The sequence below is a fragment of the Panthera pardus genome, unplaced genomic scaffold (assembly GCF_024362965.1).
Source record: "Panthera pardus isolate Hobbes unplaced genomic scaffold, ASM2436296v1 HiC_scaffold_8, whole genome shotgun sequence".
NCBI classification, from domain to species: Eukaryota; Metazoa; Chordata; class Mammalia; order Carnivora; family Felidae; genus Panthera; species Panthera pardus.
In genome coordinates, this window is record NW_026527013.1 from 11,451,466 (window position 1) to 11,461,674 (window position 10,209).

Genomic DNA, 10,209 nt, shown 5'->3' on the forward strand with positions numbered 1-10,209 from the left:
TTTAATCTATTTGAAGATTGTTAAGCAAAACCATTGAACAGTTTAAGAAAAGATAAGGTACAATTTGGGGGTGGTTTTCTCAGGATGCAAGGTGTTTTTCTGGCTATGACGCGATGTACATATTTAGCCATGATGGAAATTTGGATACGCTAAGGATAGATTGAAAGTTTCACTTCCCTGCTTCACTCTTCTTTTTGGAGAAATTTCCTTGTCCACTGTCTCCAGGATTTCTTGCTTTGCTTCAGTAAGGGTCTTCTTTGTCTATCTTTCTCCAAAAATACATTTTAGGTGGACATAAGAAATGGAACCTTGGGGAAGGAGGGTACAGATTTCAAAGTTTACTTCCTGCTAGTAGCAACTTAGAGCCAGAGATGTTTGGGGATTTAAACAATCATAGGCTGTTTGACACAAGCCACACATAATTTTTTTCAATAACAGGTTTCTCCCAAAAAATTAGTAGACTTTCAGTCTGTTTATTTCTGGTCAGTTCCATCTGTGATAAATAACTTAAGCCAACAAATTCATCCAAATATGCTTAATATGCCTAAAAATTCTAGACGGCCTCTCTCATCAAACCCTCCTACGGCAGAGCCTTATCTCCTACATCCTCAGTGTTGGCAACAATCACCACTGTCTAGCTCCAAAACATTTATCACCCCAAAATAAAACACTATGACCATTAAGCAGTCACTCCCCAACCCCCTCCCCCAGCCCCTGGCAATCTACTTTCTGCCTCTATGGATTGGCCTATTGTGGACATTTCATGTAAAAGAAATCATACAATATGAGACTTGCTGGGCCTGGCTTCTTTCACTCGTCGTGTTTTCTCCTCTTTCTGCTTTTGCACATTCTGAGTCCATCTTGTTTTTACAGGACTTTGCTGACAGCAGCGAGAAGCAGTCAACACACTGCTCCAACATTCTAAATTTTAAAACAATTTCCTCTAGAGTTATAGGCTCTGCACACATTGTAATTAACAGCCTTATCAAAAGTTTTATCACAGCAGAACACGAGTTACCAGCTTTTCAGCATGTACCCATGTGTCCTTACCACTTCTTGCTAGGCCAGAATTTCTCAATGGTGGGGCTGTTGACATTTTGGGCCAGATCATTCTTTTTTTAAGTGTGTTTATTTACTTTTTGAGAAAGAAAGAGATCAGAGGAGGGGCAGAGAGAGAGGGAGGGAGAATCCCAAGCAAGCTTTGCACGGTTAGCACGGAACCCAATGTGGGGCTCAAACTCACAAACCGTGAGATCATGACCTGAGTCAAAGTGGGACACTTAACCAACTGAGCCACCCAGGTGCCCCTGGGCCAGATCATTCTTTGCATTATGGGGCTGCCCTGTGTTTTATAGGATATTTAGCAACATCCTTGGCTCAGTGGATGGCAGTAACATTTCCCTCCAACTCAAGACAATCTAAAATGTTTCCAGACTTTGCCAAATGTCCTTGGGGAAGGGACAGAATTATAGAATTGTCCCTGATTGAAAATCACTATGCTAATCCCATGTCATATATTTGTAGTTCTGTTGCAGTAACATCCTTCTCCTGGTACTAAATTCTGTATTTGTTAGGGTACAGATGTGATTTTTAAAGCACATAAGCCCAGTACAACAGAGTAGCAAGGTAAAATTTCAGGTACGCAGTCCAAGACTGGAGGAAGGGTGGCTGGGGTGCTTCGTGATTATCTCGCTATAGCTTTCACCTCGTGCCCCTCCTCACACCTGTGGCCAGCAGAAGGAAAGAGGGAAGAAGGAAAGGGTATGTTCCTCCCCTTTAAAGGTATGACCTAAAAGTCATACCTACAAGTCCTGTGCATTCCCATTGGCCACTGCTTACTCATATGGCCACGCTTAGCTGCAAGGGGGACTGGGCAATGTAATCCCTACATTGGTGGCCATATAGCCAGCTCAGGTTTATGTTTCTCTGCACTCAGAATGGGGTATGGGTTTGGGGGAAACTTGAAGCTTTTGTGACACTCTCCGGCCATCAACAAAGGTTTACCTGAAGGTGCAGCTCTTGAGGGAATGCTTGAAAGATGGAATAAACAGTTGAGTGATCAGAATAACCACAGGTGGTCTGGGAGTAAGCATCTCAGTCCTAACAAAGTTGTTACCCCGTGGAATTCTGTGGAAAATGGTGAAGAACTTTCTAGAACCTAGAAGGAGAGGAGAGGGAAAAGGTCCAATCGCCTCATTTTACAAAAGGAGACGCTAAGACCCAGAAAGGAGAAGCAATTAAATTTAGGTCTCAAATTGAGCTTGTCGCAGGTTTGGGCTAGAACTGAGGTCCCCTGGATCCCTGCTCAGAGATCTCTTCAAATCCCCATTCATTCTCTAGAGCTGTGGTCTGAGGAATTAAACCAGGAGGCTATGGCTTTGACATGTATGAAGGAAGACACCACTAGATCCTCGAAAAGGAAGATCTAAGCTGAGGACGATTTGAAGAATCCAGAGAGGCCAGTGTGGCGATAGAACAACATTTTGGCAAATGAAATGTAAGTAGAAGTGATACGCACAATATCCCTCATTCCCTCATTCCCTTAAAGGAAAGGAACATGCTCTCCCCTTCCCCTTTCCTCTTTCCAACAAACTGGAAGGTAGGATGTGATGACGGGAGCGGGAGCAGCCATTTTGGGCCACAAGACAAAGGCTGCATATTGAGGGAAGCAGAGCAGCACAATAGAGTGAGTTTGGCTCCCTGGTTGCTGAGTTTCCATTCCAGCTCTGAACCATCTACTTCTACTTTTACCTGAAAGAAAAAAAAATGGCCTTGTATTTCTTAAGCCAATTACAACAACCACACTTTTTTCTAAATAATACATTTAAAAAAAAAAAAAAAAAAAAAAAATATATATATATATATATATATATATATATATATATATATGATGCCTTTGGTTCCCACTTTGTGTTAGAATGAGAAGCCCGAGGCCCCTATGTCTCCTTCTTCCAGAGACATAACCCTCCACCACTGAGCAGCTATCTGCTCCCACCTCCCCCAGTTCATCACTTGCTTACCAACTCAACCCTTATGTCCCGGCGAATCATCATATCTCTAGCATGAGATTTAATGATCCTGTTTTCTGGGGTAAGCTCTGAGTGTCAGGTGGCCAGGAAAAAGCAGGCTCATCTTGCTCTGAGAGGCCCCTGCATAATTCTCCAGCCTTACCCTTCTTCCTTCTATGCTGCAAAAAGTAGTGAAGAATGTGGACGCTGGAATCAGATACCAGTTCAAACCCTGGTGCAGCCAAGGATTCACTGAGAAACCTGGGCCAACTTACTTAACCTCTCCATGTCTCAGTTTCCCCAACATGAAATGTGGTCATGGGGCTCCTGGGTGCTCACTCGGTTAAGCGTCCAACTCTTGATCTCCACTCAGATCTTCATCTCAAGGACTGTGAATTCAAGACCCACGTTAGGGTCCATGCTGGACATGAAACCTACTTAAAAAATACATACGTGCATACATACATTGGTCATAGTAAACAGTTCTTTCTTCACAGGGCTATGAGAATTAAAAGAGATGCTATATTGGGGCACCTGGGTGGCTCAGTCAGTTAAGCCTCCGACTTCAGCTCAGGTCATGATCTCCTGGTCTGTGGGTTCAAGCCCCACATCAGACTCTGTGCTGACAGCTCAGAGCCTGGAACCTGCTTCGGATGCCGTGTCTCCCTCTCTCTCTCTGCCCCTCCCCACCTCATGCTCTCTTTCTCAAAAATAAATAAACATTTTAAAAATTTTTAAATATTTATTTTAAAAAAAGAGACGAGGGGCGCCTGGGTGGTTCAGTCAGTTGGGCGTCCGACTTCGGCTCAGGTCACGATCTCACGGTCCGTGAGTTCGAGCCCCGTGTCGGGCTCTGGGCTGATGGCTCGGAGCCTGGAGCCTGCTTCCGATTCTGTGTCTCCCTCTCTCTCTGCCCCTCCCCCGTTCATGCTGTGTCTCTCTCTGTCTCAAAAATGAATAAAACGTTAAAAAAAATTTTAAAAAAGAGACGATATATTTAAAGTGCTGAGGATAGTACCTGGCACACAGTGAGCACTCCATAAACAGATAGGACAAATTTTAACCTGAGTTATTAGAAGCATGATAAAGAGGACAGGAACAAGCTGTGATGGTACATAAAACTAAGGAGATCTTACCTACAGGAGAGAAGTCAGGTCAAGCAAGGCTGCCCTAAAGAGGCTGACATTAAAGCTGTCACCTGAAATATGAACAAGAATCAATCATATTTAAAAAGAAAAAAGGAAAGTAAGAAAGAATGTTTTAGAATGAATGAACAGTCTGGGCAAAGGTCCTGGGGCAAGAAAGAAAGTATATGAAAGTCTATCAACAAAGATCTTTCATATATATGAAAGTATATATGATATAACCACGCTGGAGAACAGTATGGAGGTTCCTCACAAAACAGAACTACCATGCAATCCAACAATTCCACTTTCGTTACCTGAAGAAAAGGAAAACACTAGTAAAAAAGATACATGTGCCCCTCACGTTCATTGCAGCACTATTTACAATAGCCAAGATATGGAAGCAGCCTAAGTGTGTATCTACAGAAGAGTGGGTATAGAAAATGTGGTATATACACGTACAAACAAAAGAATATTACCGAGCCATAGAAAAAGAATGGAATCTTGCCATTTGTGACAATATGGATGGCCCCAGCGGGTATTATCCTGAGGGAAATAAATCAGAAAGAGAAAGACAAACACCGTATCATTTCAGTTATGTGTGGAAGCTAAAAAACAAGACAAATGAACAAACAAAACCGAACAGAAACAGATTCATAAATGCAGAGAACTGGTGGCTGCCACAGGAGAGAAGGATAAGGGAGACAGGTGAATTAGGTAAAGGGATTAAGAGGTGCAAACTTCCAATTATAAAATAAATAAGCCACGGGGATATCATGTATGGAATATAGTCAATAATATTGAAATAACTGTGTAGTGACAAATGGTAACTAATCCTATCATAGCAATAATTTCGTCACGTACACAAATATCAAATCACTATGTGGTATATCTGAAACTAATATTATATTGCATATAGAAAAAAATTAAATTTCAGGAGAAGCTTATCAACAAAGATCTGACATTTCATGAGAAAGAAGGAGGAAGGGAGGGAAGCAGGGAGGGAGGGAGGGAGGAAGAAAGTGGTACACTTTCAGGAAGCTGAAAAATATTTTTAGGGTGGTGGTGGATGAGGCCGGAGAGGTGGCCAGGGACCCATTGTGACAGATCAGATTTCTGTTTGGATGTGGTCCAGATGCCTTGTCCCTTATACGTATTTAATTTAGGACCTCCCTCTTCTTCTGCACATCCCTCATTGTTTTCCTCACATGATCTCTGTTGGAAAGTCCCTTTCTTCCATTACGAAGCTCATTAGCGCTGATGGAAAATTCTGTGGTCCATCAGTATACTTGAGGGTTCAAGGACTGTCAGGATCAGCCGTCCTGAGTACCCAATCTTTATCAACAAACTTCTTTTTTTTTTAATGTTTATTTTTGAGACAGAGAGAGAGTGAGACAGAGCACGGGAGGGGGGGGGGAGCACAGAGAGAGAGGGAGACACAGAATCCGAAGCAGGTTCCAGGCTCTGAGCTGTCAGCCCAGAGCCCGACGCAGGGCTCGAACTCATGAACCGCGACATCATGACCTGAGCCGAAGTCAGACCCTTACCCAATGGAGCCACTCAGACACCCCTATCAACAGACTCCTGAAGAGGTTCACTCCGTCAGGACACTCACCAAGCACATAGTCTAATGCCTTACAAATTGGGGAAAGGCTTCTCTGGGTTTGTTTTGCGTGATCCTGGAGCTACACACATCTCTGAGTCCCGGCACTGCCATCTGCAGTACTGGAGGTCAAGGTGGAAAAATCTGATTCCGCTTCACTTGGAGGAAAGTCTCATTCCATTCCCATCTAGGACCCCTCCCCCTTCATCCCTCCCATAGGACTTCTCCACCAGCCCAGCACGTTTTGTCACATTGATTCTCAACGTGAACCACTCTTTCTCATTCCCCACACCCATCTTACGCCTCAACCAGAAGACACCCACTCGGGCATGTCCCTTCCTCAGGGAAGCCTTGCCAGATCCCTTAGTACTCTTGGTTGGGCTCAAGTTCTCATGGAACCACACTCCCTCCCCCACACCTCAGCAGATTTATCTTAATGAACCTTATATTCATTAGTGGGATTGTTTTACAAGTATCCCCCGCTTTCTGAAAGCTCCCATTATACCACTTCACTCTTAGGAAAGACCTACACTGGTATCTGTCTTTGATAATTAAAGGAAATTTGAAGACAATTTCTGCTTTGATGGGGAAAAAAAAAAAGCAAAAAGTGAAAATGGCATTCGACATTTGTTTCTCAGTGAGCCGCGATAGAGGCAGTGTGCACCTCATGCATCGCAAGTCTCCCTGCCAAGCTCCTTCCCTGGGAACTACTCTCAGCATCTCCGCATAAACACATGTGGCCAACTGATCTTCAACAGAGCAGGAAAGAATATCCAGTGGAGGAAAGGCCGTCTCTTCAGCAAGTGGTGCTGGGAAAGTTGGACAGCGACCTGCAGAAGAAGGAACCTGATCCCTTCCTCACACCGCACACAAGCCGCCATAGCTTTGAACCTGTCTGGGAGCATCAGCGCTTTATCGCAACTTATTTTGTTCATCCGTTAGCAGGGTGTGTCCTGAAGTGTCAGAAAGGCTTTGGGGGGGGGGGGGGGAGTCTGAGAATGCGGGGGGGGGGGGAGTCTGAGAATGCTCAAAATTTTTTTCCACACAAAGTAATGGTGATCACTGCTTCACTTTATGCCACTTGGGCTTAGGAGTCCTCTACTTTGGGGGAGAGCAGGGGAAACCTGCTAATGACTGACTGCCTCCCCCAAGGAAATCTGAAGGCCACGACAGCATGGACCATATCTAAATTTCCTCCATTATATTCACCATGCCGGAGCCATTGTAGACACTTAATAAATGTAGCAGGAAGGAGACCAGGGAGGGACGGAAGAAAGTAAAGGAAGTCCTACCTAAAAATGTTCCCCCCAGGGACGCCTGAGTGGCTTAGTCCCTTAAGCGTCAGACTTCGGCTCAGGTCGTGGTTTCACGGTTCGTGAGCTCAAGACCCACATCAGACTCTGCACTGACAATGCAGAGCCTGCTTGAGATTCTCTCCCTCTCTCTGCCTCTCTCTCTCTCTCTCTCTCTCTCCTTCTCTAAATAAATAAATAAATAAATAAATAAATAAATAAATAAATTTTAAAAATGTTCCTCCCACTGTGGGAGGAAAAACACTTCCTGTGTAACACCAGTAAGCCTCCCCGCCCCCCCAGCAGGAATGGCCCCATGTCTTGTCCACAATCAAGAGAACTTCAGGAGGCCAGTATTTGGAAGACCTTATTTCACATAGACATTTTCCACCCATGATGGAAAGGCATCCAGAAGGCCTTGATAGCTCAGCAGTGGAGCCCCCTTGAGATCCACGACGTCTTATCAATTGACACGTAGCTGACAGCCCTGTGAGCATCGGCTCTGTGCAGGTAATTCTAGCATAATCTTTTCCGGCAGTAAGTTTCCACACACTTGCTAGAATCCTCTCTCACTCACTCATTCATTCCCATCTCTTTCCTCACCCATTTCTGAACACAAAAACATGTTTGTGACTCTTCATTGCAAGAGTAACCACATTTGCCATTTCTGCTGGCTCATGGCACTAATACATTATAATCATTCTTTTATCTTCATCACGTGCACAACGATTGTAGCCATCATTAATTGCTATTAAGTCATTGCATCCCACAGCAGGGTGAACCAGGCCTCTTCCCAGCAGACTTGGCTCAGCCCATTGATGGTATCAATTTACGGCCACCTCCTTCCCCTCTCCTTTTCTCCGCCCTCATTATGAAAAAGACATACAGTGCACACGCCATGCAGCTTCCAAAACACCAACTCGCTGACCAGAGCCAATCTCCTAGTGGAAAGAGGCAGGTGTCCTGGGGTGTGGCAGGGGCTTGTCCAGGGCTCACGCCTGCTAGTGGAGATCAGTTAGGAATCTGCAGCCACTGTCCAGGTCATGGATATTGGCCATCCCAACTAAGAACTGATTCTGGAGAGAAAGGGATGAATCCAAGAGGTGTGCAGGAAGTAAAATAGAGTGTTCTGTAAATAAGAGACGCTCTTTTAAGTGCTTTGACTATATTAACTCTTTACAACAGCAAACAAGATGGACTTTATCGTCTCTTCTTTACAGACATGGAAACCGAGCCACTAAGAGCTTATGTTATTTAAGTCACTGAGGTCGGGCAACCCAACCAGACAGTCTGATTCTACAACCTGTGTCTTTAACCATTATGTTACTGTGACTTCCACTCAGCCATCTGCTTTCTCTAAAGTGAAGAATGCCCACGTATTTGCATTCCCTCTACCTGCCCCCCCTTACACACACACACTCCCTCATACACACATACACCTACATCATACTGATTGGCAGGAATGAGAGCAGTTGAGACACATAGATGCGCAAGGGGTAGACCAGACGGCAGAACGTGGCCCTGCACTGTGGGCTCACTCAGTCAAGGTCTGAGAGAGAACTGTTTTGTTGCCAGACCTGCTTCAAGACACCCTGAGTGGTTTGGGCTGGCTCATTTATCCTGTTGAGCTCACATGACCTTCTCAGGCTGGACTTGGGGGACTAGCCAAACCCTTCTTCAATTTCTCTTCCATTGATCTGAACCCTGAACCATGAAGGAAGGAAAATAAGAGGGCTCAGGAGGCTGAGAGAGCTGTCTGCTGAGCCTAACTTACTTCGTTTTCCTAAACCTCGGTTTTCTCCAAGCAATCTCGAAGTTGTTGTCAGGCTCAGAGTGCCCATTCCTCAAATACTCCGAGTGACAGCCTCACAACTGTGTTCCCCGTTGTATCACAAGTTCAGTGGCTCACATAACTTTGATACGTTCAGGGAGGGAAGGAGAGCCTGGGGCACACGGGCGTCTTCCAAGACCATGGCCAACAAAATCCAGCAAGACGAGATGCCAGTCTCATCTTGTCAGGCGCCCAAGGGGTTGTTTACCCCTCAAGGGAGACTGAGACGACAAGAACTTGCCAAGTCTTTGAGCAACACCACCTCCTTTCATCACCACGAGTTCTCACTGCTGCAACCCTGACACAAGCAAAGGGGGCCCCAGAGGTCAGGACCTGAGGTTCAAATGGCACCATGGTCTAGTTGAGATAAGAATAAAGGAGTGTGCTAGTCGGGATGAGCACAGGGTGTTGTATGGGAGTAGTGAATCACTGTATTGTGTACCCCTGAATCTAACATTACGCTACATAGTAACTAACTGGAATTTAAATTAAAACCATTTTTAAAATAAAAATAAAAGACCAGAGGGGGAAAAAACAACAATCAAGGCACCAAGCAAGGAAACGGCTCTATTGCCACAAAGATGGATTCACGCATGTGCTGGGAGGTGAGCATTCTTTGGGTGAGCACATGGCCATTCTCTGGCTGTGAGTAGAGGCAGAATGTTGCCACTATGTCCATGAACTCACAGGACAATGCTGTCCACAGAGTGTGTGCACATTCAGCGAAGGGTCTCCCCTCACTTTTCTGTGAAACAGTCCAGAACACCAAGCAGTGTGGCGACTGGGTGCCTCACCCACATCTACCTGAGAAGGAAGCTCCTTTCAGGGCTGGGATGTCATTGTTGGCTATGACTGTGGCAGTGTCAACCTATGCCTAGACCTCAATATTTTATTGATTGAAACTCAATATGGTACAAGGAGGTGGTTTCCAAGCTTCACTACACGTCATGGTCATCTAGGGCTTTAGGAATCCTGGGACACCACGCACTGTGTGTCCTTTTGTGTCTGGTTCTTTTCACCTGAGAGTGATACTTGCAAAATCTATCCATACAGAGCTTCATTCTTTTTTATGTCTGAATAATATCCTGTTATATGGATAGATCACATATTGTTTATGCATTCATCCATTCGTGGACATTCAGCATTTACCTTTTGGCCACTGTGAACAAGAACAGGCAAATTTATAGAGACAGGGGCATTGGGGTGGCTCAGTCTGTTAAGCGTCTGACTTTTGATTTAGGCTCAGGTCATGCTCTCACGGTTGGTGATACTGAGCCCCGTGTAGGGCTCTGCACTGACAGTATGGAGCCTGCTTGGGATTCTGTCTCCCTCACTCTCTGCCCCTCCTCTG